We start from the raw sequence: 12,093 nt of genomic DNA on the forward strand, positions 1-12,093 counted from the left end.
GCACTGCTATCCTCCATTCTTTCTTGTTCTGTACAAACCCTATTTTTTCAGGGGTTTTTGGTTGGTTTTTTAATAGAATTGCACATACACTAACAATAGGACAATTTTCACATATGGGGAGTAAACTTGGAGGAGAACTTTGTGTCTTCTCCATTGATGGTGTAAAATAAATGTGTACACATCTTGATGTCCAAATTATTTGGGTACCAGCACTTGAGATCAAGACAAATTCGTAGGAATAGAGTGAGCTAGTCCTTAATTTTCTTACATTGAAGTGCAAACACTGAGGCACAATATGGCAGGAAAAAAAGGACCTGCTCCTTCATCTATCTCTGCCTTTTTTCTTAAAGGTGTTGTAGATTTACGTGCAACAGGAAAACTGACTCAAACGTGTTTAACTAGGACAATGCTCACAACCTGTCTGGGGTATGGAGGCTTTTATAAATCATATTACTTATGTTTTGTCATCTCTATGAAGGACAGGTTTAGCTCTATAATAACTCACTGAGGTTTTGTCAGGATCAATTTACATTTGTCAGATGCTCTGCAGTCTTCAAACAAAAGCCATAAAAAACAGCACTGCACCAGTATTTCATCTTTTTAAAGGTTATGATTTATGGCCCATTGAATGGAAAGAAGAGGCAGTGGAGGGGTATTTTTCTCCCAGCTGCAAACACTGATCTTCTCCAGAGAGGAACCAACGTACAAAACTCAGCAACATGTATTCCTAATACCAAAATAGAGATCGAAAAAGCCCTCAGAGGTGCCTAAATGTCTGTATCTAATTTATGGGTAATTTACAATGGAAATAGATGATTTAAAAATGTATACAAATTGTATCCTTGCACATCAGGGCAGATAAATAGCTTAACTACAAAATAATGAACATGAAGTGTCTCTTGTGAGCTGCCAGGTAGACATTTTGATTGCCCAGATTTCGTTAAACTCAAACCAGAGCAAGCTTGAAGTCTTCCAAACATTCTTTAACTCTATCAAGTGTGTCGGTGCTCTACAGCCGATGACAATATATTTCACCAGAGTTGCCAAAAAATTGTTTAATTTTAAGCGATGCCTGTATTGCATTACTTTTACAAGTTAAGCCAGTGTGTAGGGCACGATCAGCTCCACAGAAGAATAAAGCCATTGCCAATGTTTTCTTTGCATCCATAAAACCAATTTCACACAGGCATTCCTTAACCAAGGAGAAAGACAACAAAAACAACAATAGAACCCCTGTCATGTCCTTGTCTCCTCTAGCCTTCCAGTCAGCATTGCTTTTCCCAACTTTGCCAATCAGACTCAAGCGAGTGAAGAGTTACAGAGAATGTCTGTGCTGCCAAGAGCTATTTCCAGTGGACTTTGATCAAATGATGCTGTAATCCCTAATGGGAAGCATACTTCATTTATAAGGTATTCTTTGGTGTCATTCCCAAGGAGCAGGCATAGGGGTTTTGGAGCAGCAAAGCTCTTTCCCTACAGAAAGTCAGTGCGAGGGCAGCACTGCCAAGTCCAGCGCAGATGTCCAGGCCTGCCCAGGCCAGTGGGATTTTGGTGTTAGCCATTGGGACAGTCTGGAAAGGCTCAAGGGGTCAGAGGCAAGCCGAGCTCTGGAATTCTCTCAGCCACAGACCTTCCTTCACCCAGCAGCACGACGAGCACACGGCAGCGCGCTCCGATTTTATCTCTTCCCGCGAGGAACACGACGACAGGCTGCTCTGACATTTGCACTTTCAGGCAACTCTGTTGAACTTAAGAGACTCGGGTTGTTCAGAACAGTATTTTATTTTCCCTGAAGACCAAGGACAATTAGCTCACATTTTAACAAGGAAGCAATGAAAGTGCATGACGTTCATGAAAATGATTTATCGTGCTATTAAATTAGGATGAAAATCATCAAAGTTCATAATAGCCAAAGAAAAACAAATATAAATTATCTTCATACTCGGTTTGTACCCCGATGCTTATCAGCCTGAAACTCTTGTATTTATTCTCCAGTGCTGCTGTGCAACTTTGTAATTATATCTCACCGTTTGGAAAACGTTCCATTTTCATTCTGCGCTGTATTGCAGCCCTTTAAATTGAAAAGGCTTAAACAGCCCTTATCTGCTTAAAATTTTCTCAAAAAATAGATTAGGCTTACAGAGTTAATGGCACTTTGGACATCCCAAACAACCCTGCTGGAGTCAGGTGTATCACTGGACACGAGTGATACAAGGAGAACGCCTTGCAACCCAAAATCCACTGTTTCTCCCATCTATCCATTTGTTCATACATTTAAAAAAAAGTCTGCTCTCATAACCAATAAAAATACATTATTTTTCATGTGCCTCCACTTTTTTGTTAGGTTTTTTTCACTGTTTTTACATTCAAAGCAAAAAAATTAAGATGCTTTTACTGAAATGGCAGTTTCAAACCCATACATTATGCTCCCATTTTCTTCCCTAGCATATTTGGATATTGCATAGATATCTCTTTATTATGAGATATAAATATGTTAATAAATCCTCAAGAAAAGAAGAAGCAATGAGAATATGCCCCAGTGGTAGCAATATAGAACCAGAGAGGAGTCTTTCTATTACTGTCTGCCTCTATGATACTAAGAAGAAAAGTTGTCTGCGCCTTTGTTTTGTTAGTGAAATTACAACATATTAACTCTTTCATAGGACTTTTGTTTGAAAAAACATCTGGGTACTTCTACAAAGAAGTATTATGGTTTTTTAGGCAAGGTTTTCCAAGCAATCAGGGTTTCACTTCCATACCAATCTACAGAAGCCTCTTGTAGCAGCTTTCTGCTCTTCACAAGCATCTTTCATAAGACTCCTGCCTGCACCTCACTTCCAGCCCCTCAGATTCTGAGCAGGGAGCAGCTTCAAAATCTGGCAACACTGCATCGCTGCAAAGATCTGTTTGCACAAAATTAGGGGATCCTGCTGTGCTCTCAGAGTCTGTGAGCCTGCTGGCCCTTCCAGGGGTTACAAACTGGTGCGAAGATACACCTAAGAATTGCAAATAAGGCCTCCTGAGCAGTAAAAATATCAGGAAACAATCTATCCCTCAAATAGGTAAGAGCCAGTTCAGATAACTGCCTTCCTATCCTAAGTTTGAAGCATGTGGGAAATTGAGCACCTTACTCATTAATTGCTGGAAAGATTCCTGGTTTAGATGTCTGAACTTCACACCAACAACAGAGTTCCTTATAGATTTAATTTAAGGGAATTGTTCATCTTCTAGCTATGCGTTAAATTGATTTGCTGAATAGGGACCTGTGTTTTAAAGTAATAAATTTCTGTTACTCTGGACACTGTTTCCCTTACTATAACTTGGTAAACATTTATTTATTAAAACTTGGATTATACAATTTGCAAGTAATTTTTGCAGGTTAAGGCTCCTTCATGACTTGGAAAGCGCCGTGCATTATCACATCAATGCAAAGAGAGCTAATAAGAACTTAAGTACATCTGTTTTCTAGAAAGTAAAATTTTTTTAAGTGTTTCAATTCCCCATTTCCTTAGCAAATCGTCCTTACTTTTTTGAAAAAGGGAAGCATTAAATGCTCTGTCTCCATGATGAGTTCTAAATAGATATTTTCAATGAATTATCCTGATTGAGCCGCCTGTCAAGATAATGGTATAAATTGCTCCTTCAATCTACATTTACAAACTGATTTGAACAGCCTCAGTAAAGACTCAGACAAAAGTTAAAGGAATCTGATGTAAATCAACAATGAGATTAGTGTTCAGATCTCCTCTCACAGGCAGGCTGTGCTGCAGCTGAACAGACTCAAGTTACAGTTTCTTTTCTGTTTTGCTTTAGTTTCCTTATTTCAGCTCTGTTTAAATTTTGAAAGTATGAGTGGCAGGCTAGAAAGAGTGTTCTGAGATAGATAATAAAATATTTCCAGAACTTCAGGTACTGCATCTTAAAGACTTTCATTCACCATGAAGGACTGAATTTTACATGTAGGAGATACATTCAAATGTTGAAAGACACACACAGAAAAAAGGATTTTAAAAACCAGAAGTGTTAGAGTACTTTACATGTGATATGGAAAAAGTATTGCAGGTCTCATAAATGAACCTCAATCTCATACAAAAAATGTTATTTTTAACTTTTCACTTACCTGCTATAAAAAAATACTTTTTTTACTGTTTTTAGTTTAATTTAAATAACTTGATCATTACAGTGATTGCCATTTTATTTTGTTTGGAATTCAGAGGATTTAGGTGTTCTAGTAACTTTTAGCAGCATGTTCCAATACCGTCTTACCTTCTCAATTACTTTACAGACATTTATAGAAAAAAAAGGAGTAATGATAATTGGATATAACTTTTCAGTATTCATGTTCTGAAAAATGATTAGAAGCCTTGAAAAATGTTGACATACCTCACTGTTCTGTTTTGCTCTGGTTTAAATATCAGTGTATTTATTAAAGCTGGTTGGAAAATTTAATCACATATAATATTTTCTTTTTCATCAGATATGAATTCTTTCCAGGTTTTTCAAGACTCTCATTTTTCTACACATCTCAGAAAATCTGTATTAAATGAGGTAGGATTTATTCCAAGTTATCCAGTGCATATCTTCAAAGAAGTATGTTATGCATATATCTTTTAAAATAACTTATTATGTAAATAGTCATTAATACAGAATAGCTGGGGAAAGATTACTTCAAAAAATGTTGGTCTTTTAAAATGCTGTGTGAGAGAGATTTAGCAAACATAGTGAATATCCTGAGTTATAGTTCTATAGTTATAATTTTTGCAGTATTTTATATTCATCAGATTTAACCCTTGAGGTTGTTTTCTACAGGGTTTTTCTTATCATGGATCCATGTTATCTGTTGTTTTCCTTAGCCAGAAAATAATTCCTGAAGGGCAAGATTTTTGTGTTTTTGAACTTGCTGCGTGATAGATGATTCTCCACTGCAAACAGCTCGTCCGTGTGGTGGAGAGCCCTGCAGGTGTGGATGCTCAGACTCTGGTCTCACGGCTCCTCTGATCCCACAGGTCCTCTGACCCCACAGATCCTGCTCTGGGCACAGAGGATGGGTGCCTGTGGCCACCCGTGGCTCCAGCCACAGCAGCAGGACCAGCTCCGTCACCCTCCACAGCCCACTCCAGCTCAGGGGTAAAAGGACTTGAGAAATAACCTCACAGACATTAAGAGCTGAGGGTATCCCCTCCATCCCCCAGCTTTAGGGATGTAACTGAGGCTAGTTTGGAGTCCAGTCACTGTAAATTCCCAGTAGGGTCCTGAAAGAAATGCTGGCTCCATCTCCTCTTCCAGAGCAGAGCTAAGGCTGGACACGCCGTCTGGAGAAGCTGACCTCTGTCTGTTGGCTGCTGTGGGAGCACGACCTGAGGAGATGCTTACTTAGGCACTTCAAGAAATTTCCTACAGCTCGGCAAAATGGATCCAGGAATAGAAGTACTGCAAGAAAAGTGGCACAGCTGGGTCATGGATTTTGCCAAAGATGCTTATTATAGGAGTGTTTATATAATTTAAGCCTGGAATGAAATCCTGCTAGACATTCACTCTGTTATTTTTTTTACCCTCTGAGCAGATTTCCCATCAATCTCTGTGGTGGTAACCCAAGGTAAAACCTTGGTTTGTAAACACACAGAAGTCGAAGTACATGAGCGGTCCTTCTGAAGTCAATGGACTTGGCTTTCTAAAGTGGCATTACTTGGCATGTGTGTAATGAGCACGGCTTCAAAATGGTGATGCCCAAGAAAAGGCCAGAGGCTTTCAAAACAGAGAGGCAGGAGGCAGCAGCAGCTCAGTTCCTCTTGGTGAGAAGAGAGAGAAATGATTGCAATTGCTTCTTGAAACTGTTCTCGCTACCCAGGAAGCTGCCAACTGCCTGCCATTGCCTGAAGCTGTCCAAATTCAAGGAACAGGGGGGAACATGGCCAGTCATTATAGGGATTTCTCCCTTGCCAAGGGAACTACTGAACTAATACAGCTTCACGTGGGATCACACCAGAAGAGACAATATTTTCACACTCCTCAAAAAATTGCTCTGAAATTTTGGGTTGAGCTGGGTTTTGTTGGGGTTTGTTTTGTTTTGTTTCAAATTGTGCAAATGTGAAGGAAAACAACCTCAAGCAACAAAAGGTGAACTCCTGAGGTGCAAAGCAGGAAACAAGATTAACAAGTTCTCAGTCTGACCAACACAGTTGAAAGAGTTTTGATGCAGATCTTACATTCAGTATGATACTAAATCCAAGTAAGGATAACCTTGAGTGAGCAAGTGTTAATTCCAGTTTTAGGCATGGCCGCTTTCACATGTTTTTCCCAGGTTGTACCACATCACTGATTTCTAGGGCTCATCCCAGTAAAGCCTGCACCCTTTTTTCCCAGTGTTTACTGATTAGATTACAGAATACTAAATAGTCTCCTTGACCTCTCTTTATTGGTCTTTTATTCTTGACATATGTCACTTTCAGCCTTTCAGCAGCACAACTGTCTGGGCCACAACAGCAACACAGAGAGCACTGCTGGCACATTGCTGCTTTCATCTGTGCTTTAACATCAGCCCTGCACAGGCTCTGGACTGTTCCACACAGCTCAGGAGCCCAATCCCACCTCACTCACCAGCAGGCATACTCCTTGCTCAAGACAATGGGAGAACACACTTCAGCACACCAAGGATTGGCTTAATGACACACCAAAGTGTTTCTCTGATTTGCAGCCCAAGGAAAACACCTTTACTGTAACAACATGGATCTGCCTACTAGTTTGCTCAGTCTGAAGTCAGTGGTAAAAATGAAGGCAAAATGAGGTCAGGGAAATGAAGAGCAATGAAGTAAGATCATGACTACAGAATACAGGGAAAGCATATAAGTCAAGTAGATGATTTAACCATATTCAAAAGACAGGATGAAGAAATGCCAGGGATGGGGGGGAGTGGATCAATGCAGAACACACTGGGCAGGAACACACTGTGGAAGGGGAGCAAAGAAGGGTCTGGTGAGACCCTGACAAGCTGGTGAGAAGGCACAGGTCAAGGAAGATGTGACCAAGGGTAAGAATAAGGTCTAAGGCTCAGGGATGTGTAGCACTAGGAGCCAAGCACAGAAATACATTTACACCTGTAAACTTACACTTTCTCTGGTTGTATTAATCTCATCAAACACTCCTGTCTCTGACTGCAAATCTCCTGCCTGCCTGTGCTAACTCTCAGATGAGCTGCACAAGTTTGCCCATGACAGAAGTGTGCAGGTGACCTGTACCCATGCCCTAGATATCCAGATGGTTTAAATACCAATGTAGATGTGCCCAAAGACATCACACAATTCACTAACCATTTGCTGTGTTACCTGACTGATCAAGCCTGGAGTCCATTTCCCATGTACACAGAAGCCCATGTCCTCATTCATTATAATGAGAGGACAGAGTTACTGCTACACTAATGGGAGTTTCACTTTGGAGCCTTAATATTCTTCGAATGCAAAAGGTTTCATACCATCTAGAAATTACATTATCAATGCACTTTTCTGGCAGCATGAAGATATGTTTGTCACTTCATTGCATCTCCTTCATTAAATATGACTGGGGCCATGGGGGAGGAAGGCCATCAAAGGACAGATCCTATCTCAAGATTACCATCACCTTTCTGCAGCAACAAGAGCTTTCTAAACACACCTTCCTCTAGCCTGAGGAAAGAAATTCAGCTTGTCAAGTATGGTCCTCATCAGGCCATTAGGTTGTTAAGGGACAAAACTAAGCAATACTGTTTCATGAGGGCTGTGCTGAAAAGTGGCTTTCCTTTAGAAACTGGGCTCAAGCCTCTCTCAGTCACATCTGTTTTCTGTGTGTGATCATTGCAGGGAAGAGAGGGCAGTCAAAGCGATTCAGTGCTTGGAGCCTCATCCAGGACTCTGCACTGCTTGGATCACCATCATGTTGGGAGGCAGAAGGATGACAGGAGAATCTGCTAGCAGGATGCCTCAGATTGTTTGTCCTTGCACTTAATCCACTTTATACTTCCTCTCATGCCAACACTAGCAACAACCAGCAGCTTTGAGACACTGGAGGTTTTGTGTAGCTCTTAAACATTGTTTTGCTTCAATTTTTTCCTCTCAGTGTTGGACTTCTTTTTTCTCTTTTGTGATATATGTGGTGGTTATGAAAGGTGTGCCTGTGAAAACAATACTGACAAAGAGTTCTATTCAGTTCACCCAGGAATACAACAGGAATTATACTAAAAGTATCCAGCTATTGTAAAGTCATGGAATAAATGAGGTTGAAAGAGACCTCTGGAGTCATCTGGTCAAAACTTGTACTCAAAACTTCAAAATTAGATCAGATTGCTCTGGGCTTTGTTCAGTCATGTTTTGAAAATCTTCAGGGGTAGAGGTTGCACAGCCTCTCTGGGCAATCATGCCAGTGGTTAACCACTGATTGTGAATGTTTTTCCTTACATTCAGTCAGGATTTCCCTTGCTGCAGATTGTGACTATTACCTTGTGTTCTCTTGCTGTGAACATCTCAGAAAGTTCAGTTCTGTCTTCTCTGCAACCCTCCTTTAGGCAGCTGGACACAACAGTGAGTAGATGCTCCTCATGCCAAGAGAGCCCTGATCTCTCAGCCTCTCCTCCTATTTCATCCTATCTCCTCCTATTTCAGCATCATGTGCTGCAGCCCCCAGCCAGCTCAGTGGCCTTGGTTAAGCTCATTTGAGGATGTCCATGTCATGTTTGTACCAAGGGGCCAAACTGAGCACAGTAGGCCAGCACACAACAGTCAGGATGGAATCACCATTTCCCTCAGCCTCTGGCTGTGCTTTGGCTGATACAGCCAGGGGACAGTGGCCTTGCTGGCACAGGGGCCCACTGGGGACTCCTCTTCCATTTGGAGTCCACCAGGACCCCTACCTATGTCCTTTGTTGCAAGGCTCCTTCCCAGCACTCAATCACTCCCCAGCCAGCAGTGGTTCATGGGTTTGCTCCATCCCAGGTTCAGGACCTCACATTCCTGTTTGTTGAGCTCCCTGAGGTTCCCATAGGCCTGTTTCCCCAGCTTGTCAAGTCTCTCTGGTTGGCAGTCAAACCTCCAGCACACTCAGAGCTCCCTCCAGCTGGCATTATCCACAGAGGTGCCTGCCAGGCCATCAGCCAGGGCAGTGGTGAAGGTGTGTGACACCATTCAGGCCAGTAACACAGCTGAGAGCTGCCACTCAGCACTGACCACCAGCCAGACTCCAGCTCTTTAACCACTCACCTCCAAGCCCAGACAGATTTTCAGCCACCTTGAATTCCATGTCTCCCGGGTTTGGCTACAGCACCTCTTTTGCCTGTGGACATTAGTGCTGTTCTGTGGTTGAGGAAGCATTGCAAACATTCGAGTGCAGAGATCAGAGGCAGGAGAGCTGGGCTGTTTCCCAGTCTCTGCTGTGTGACCTTCAGTAAGTGGCCCAAGCCACAGAGACCAGATGCTACATGTTGTTTAAATAAGTCAGCCTATACCACAGATTGTAGATGCAGCTGCATCTGGGGCAAAACTCTGTTTGTGAGACAGCTGAACTAACATCACTAACATCACAACTAACAACAGGAGCTCATGCCAAGAATTAATAAATAAATTAAAACAAAAATAAAATTTTTAAACATACTTCTGTAAAGACATTCTGCTCTGGCACTTAAATCTTAGCATAATGTTTTAGGCTCAAGAAGCCTAAAACATTAAGTCCTCCTGTTACAAAATGGTGACAAGATGACCTAAACTCCTATGCTGCAGGAGTGCCACTGATGGCACTTCAGTGTTGCATGTGAATAAAGAATAAAATATGCAATCAGCTATAAAACTTTTAGTGCCACAAAAATCCCCTTGCAAGGTGATTTCAGATGAGGAGAAGCCACAGCAGTGACTGGATGATCTCTGTGAAGGCTGCAGCATGCAGGGTGCTATATTGCTATTGCCTTCACAACCTGCTATATTTTGAGTACTAAATAATATTGGATCAGCAGAAATTCATGTCCAGTATCAGGATGCACAAAACTTGATTAATTTTAGACAGCTCCATGGGATATCACAAGGACTACACAGGAGCCTAACTTATTAGGGCAGAGGTAGGATCAGAAATCACTGCAGAAAGGGGCAAAAGCCTCCCAGCTACCCCATTGCCAAAAAGGGCCTTTTTCTCACCACAGAAAGTCTCCAGAACATCATTGTCATGATTTCATATTAGGATTCAGGGAGGGGGGCAGGTACATTTGTACATGGCTTGCTATCTTGCATCCTTCTTTGCATGCATTCTCTTGACACAGTGGTAACACAGGGGAACATCCCAGGTCCCAAACAGGGACAGCACCTGTGTAGCACCTCACAGCACCTGTGACTGGGCAACAGCCCTTCTCTAAGCCTCCCTCCACCTTACTGGCCTGCTTTCCTGACCCCAGGAAATCTGGGTTCAGCCTGAAACTCCATGAAGCTGCAAAGTAAGTTGTATGAATACAACACAGATAGAGCTCTGTATCTGGGGAGGTCTGGTGGACAAAAGCTGGACATGACACAAGAGTGCCCTTGCAGCCCAGAAAAGCCAATCATGTCCTGGGCTACATCCAAAGCATTGTGGGCTCCAAGGTGAGGAGGGGGATTCTGCCCCATGATCCTGCTCTCATGAGACCTCATCTGCAGTGCTGCATCCAGCTCTGGGATCCCCAGCACAAGAAGGATATGGATGTATTAGAGAGGGGCCAGAGGGGGCCACATAGGTGATAAGAGAGCTAGAGCACCTCTCCTGTGGAGACAGGCTGAGACACCTGGAACAGAGAAGGCTTGGGTGAGATCTCTGAGCAGAAAGGTCTCCAGAGATGTCCTAGCAGCCTTCCAGTACTTAAAGGGGAAACTTAACTACTTAAACTGCTTATAAAATAGAGGGAAAGCAAAGTTTACACTGGCAGATAGTGATAGGGTGAGGGAGAATGGTTTTAAACTAAAACAGGAGAGACTCAGATTAGATACTAGGAAGAAACTATTTTCTTTGAGGGTGGTGAGGCACTGCAACAGGTTGCCCAGAGAAGCTGTGGATGCCCTATCCCTTGCTGTGTTTAAGGTTTTACCCTGGTCTAGTGGAACGTGTCCCACCCCATGGTAGGGATGGAACAAGATGATCTTTAAGGTGCTTTCTAACCCAAACCATTCTGTGTTCTGTGATGATCAGCACTGTTTGTCCCTGCCTGCTGGGACACCTGTCCGGAGCAGGGATGCTGTCTGCCCCAAATAGACAGGGACCAACACACCAAGGAGCCCCAAGGATCACTGTGCGGCCCTGAGAGGCTGGAAAAGGGTGCACAGTGCCCTGACAGCCGTGCCGGCAGCAGGATGCAGCTTCCTTCCCTTGCCAAGGAAATTTCCCGAGCAAAACTCCCGGCACAGCATCCATCAAGGCGCCCTGAGGCAGAACCTGCGGCGGCGGCTGCGGTGCCCGGGGCCGGAGCGAGTCCCGAGAGGCGCTGGGGACCCATCCATCCCTCCGGCACGGACCGAGCTCGCCTTGCGGAGGGGAAGGGAGACACCTAATGGGAACAGGCGGGGACAGCGGGGTCCAGGGGCTCGGGAACGGCTGGGCAACTACCACTCTGAGCACTGCTTTTGGAAAGATATCCACCCGGCTAGGCTGTTGTTCACACATCCACACCATCAAAATATCATGCCTGCAGGCGACAGCAGCATCGTGCACCAGATCAGCCTGGATACCTGGGACAATCGGCATCAAAACTGTTTCCCTCAAGAAAACAAAAGGACTCTGCACCCTGCTCTCCCCTTCACTGTGGGCCGTGAGCACCAGGTCCTACTGAGAGGTGGGGAAGTGTGACAGGTCCCACAGAACACAAAGGCTCAATTCCTGTAGCGCAGCACTAAATTAATTCACCAATTTCTGGCAGTAGAAAGAGCACATAAGGTACCAGTGATATGAGGCAGTGACCCCATAGATCATTTTCCCAAACTGACCTCCACTCCCAGGGAGGCTGAGCCTGGTGAGTTATAGATATTCTTGAGTTACCCAGCAAACATTGCCTACTAATCCCTTGCAAGAGTCCCTGGGAGCAAGTACTGTTCCCATTTCACAGGTTTTATATCCCCAAGC

This window comes from Agelaius phoeniceus, chromosome 3 (assembly GCF_051311805.1).
Source record: "Agelaius phoeniceus isolate bAgePho1 chromosome 3, bAgePho1.hap1, whole genome shotgun sequence".
In the NCBI taxonomy this organism is placed as follows: Eukaryota; Metazoa; Chordata; class Aves; order Passeriformes; family Icteridae; genus Agelaius; species Agelaius phoeniceus.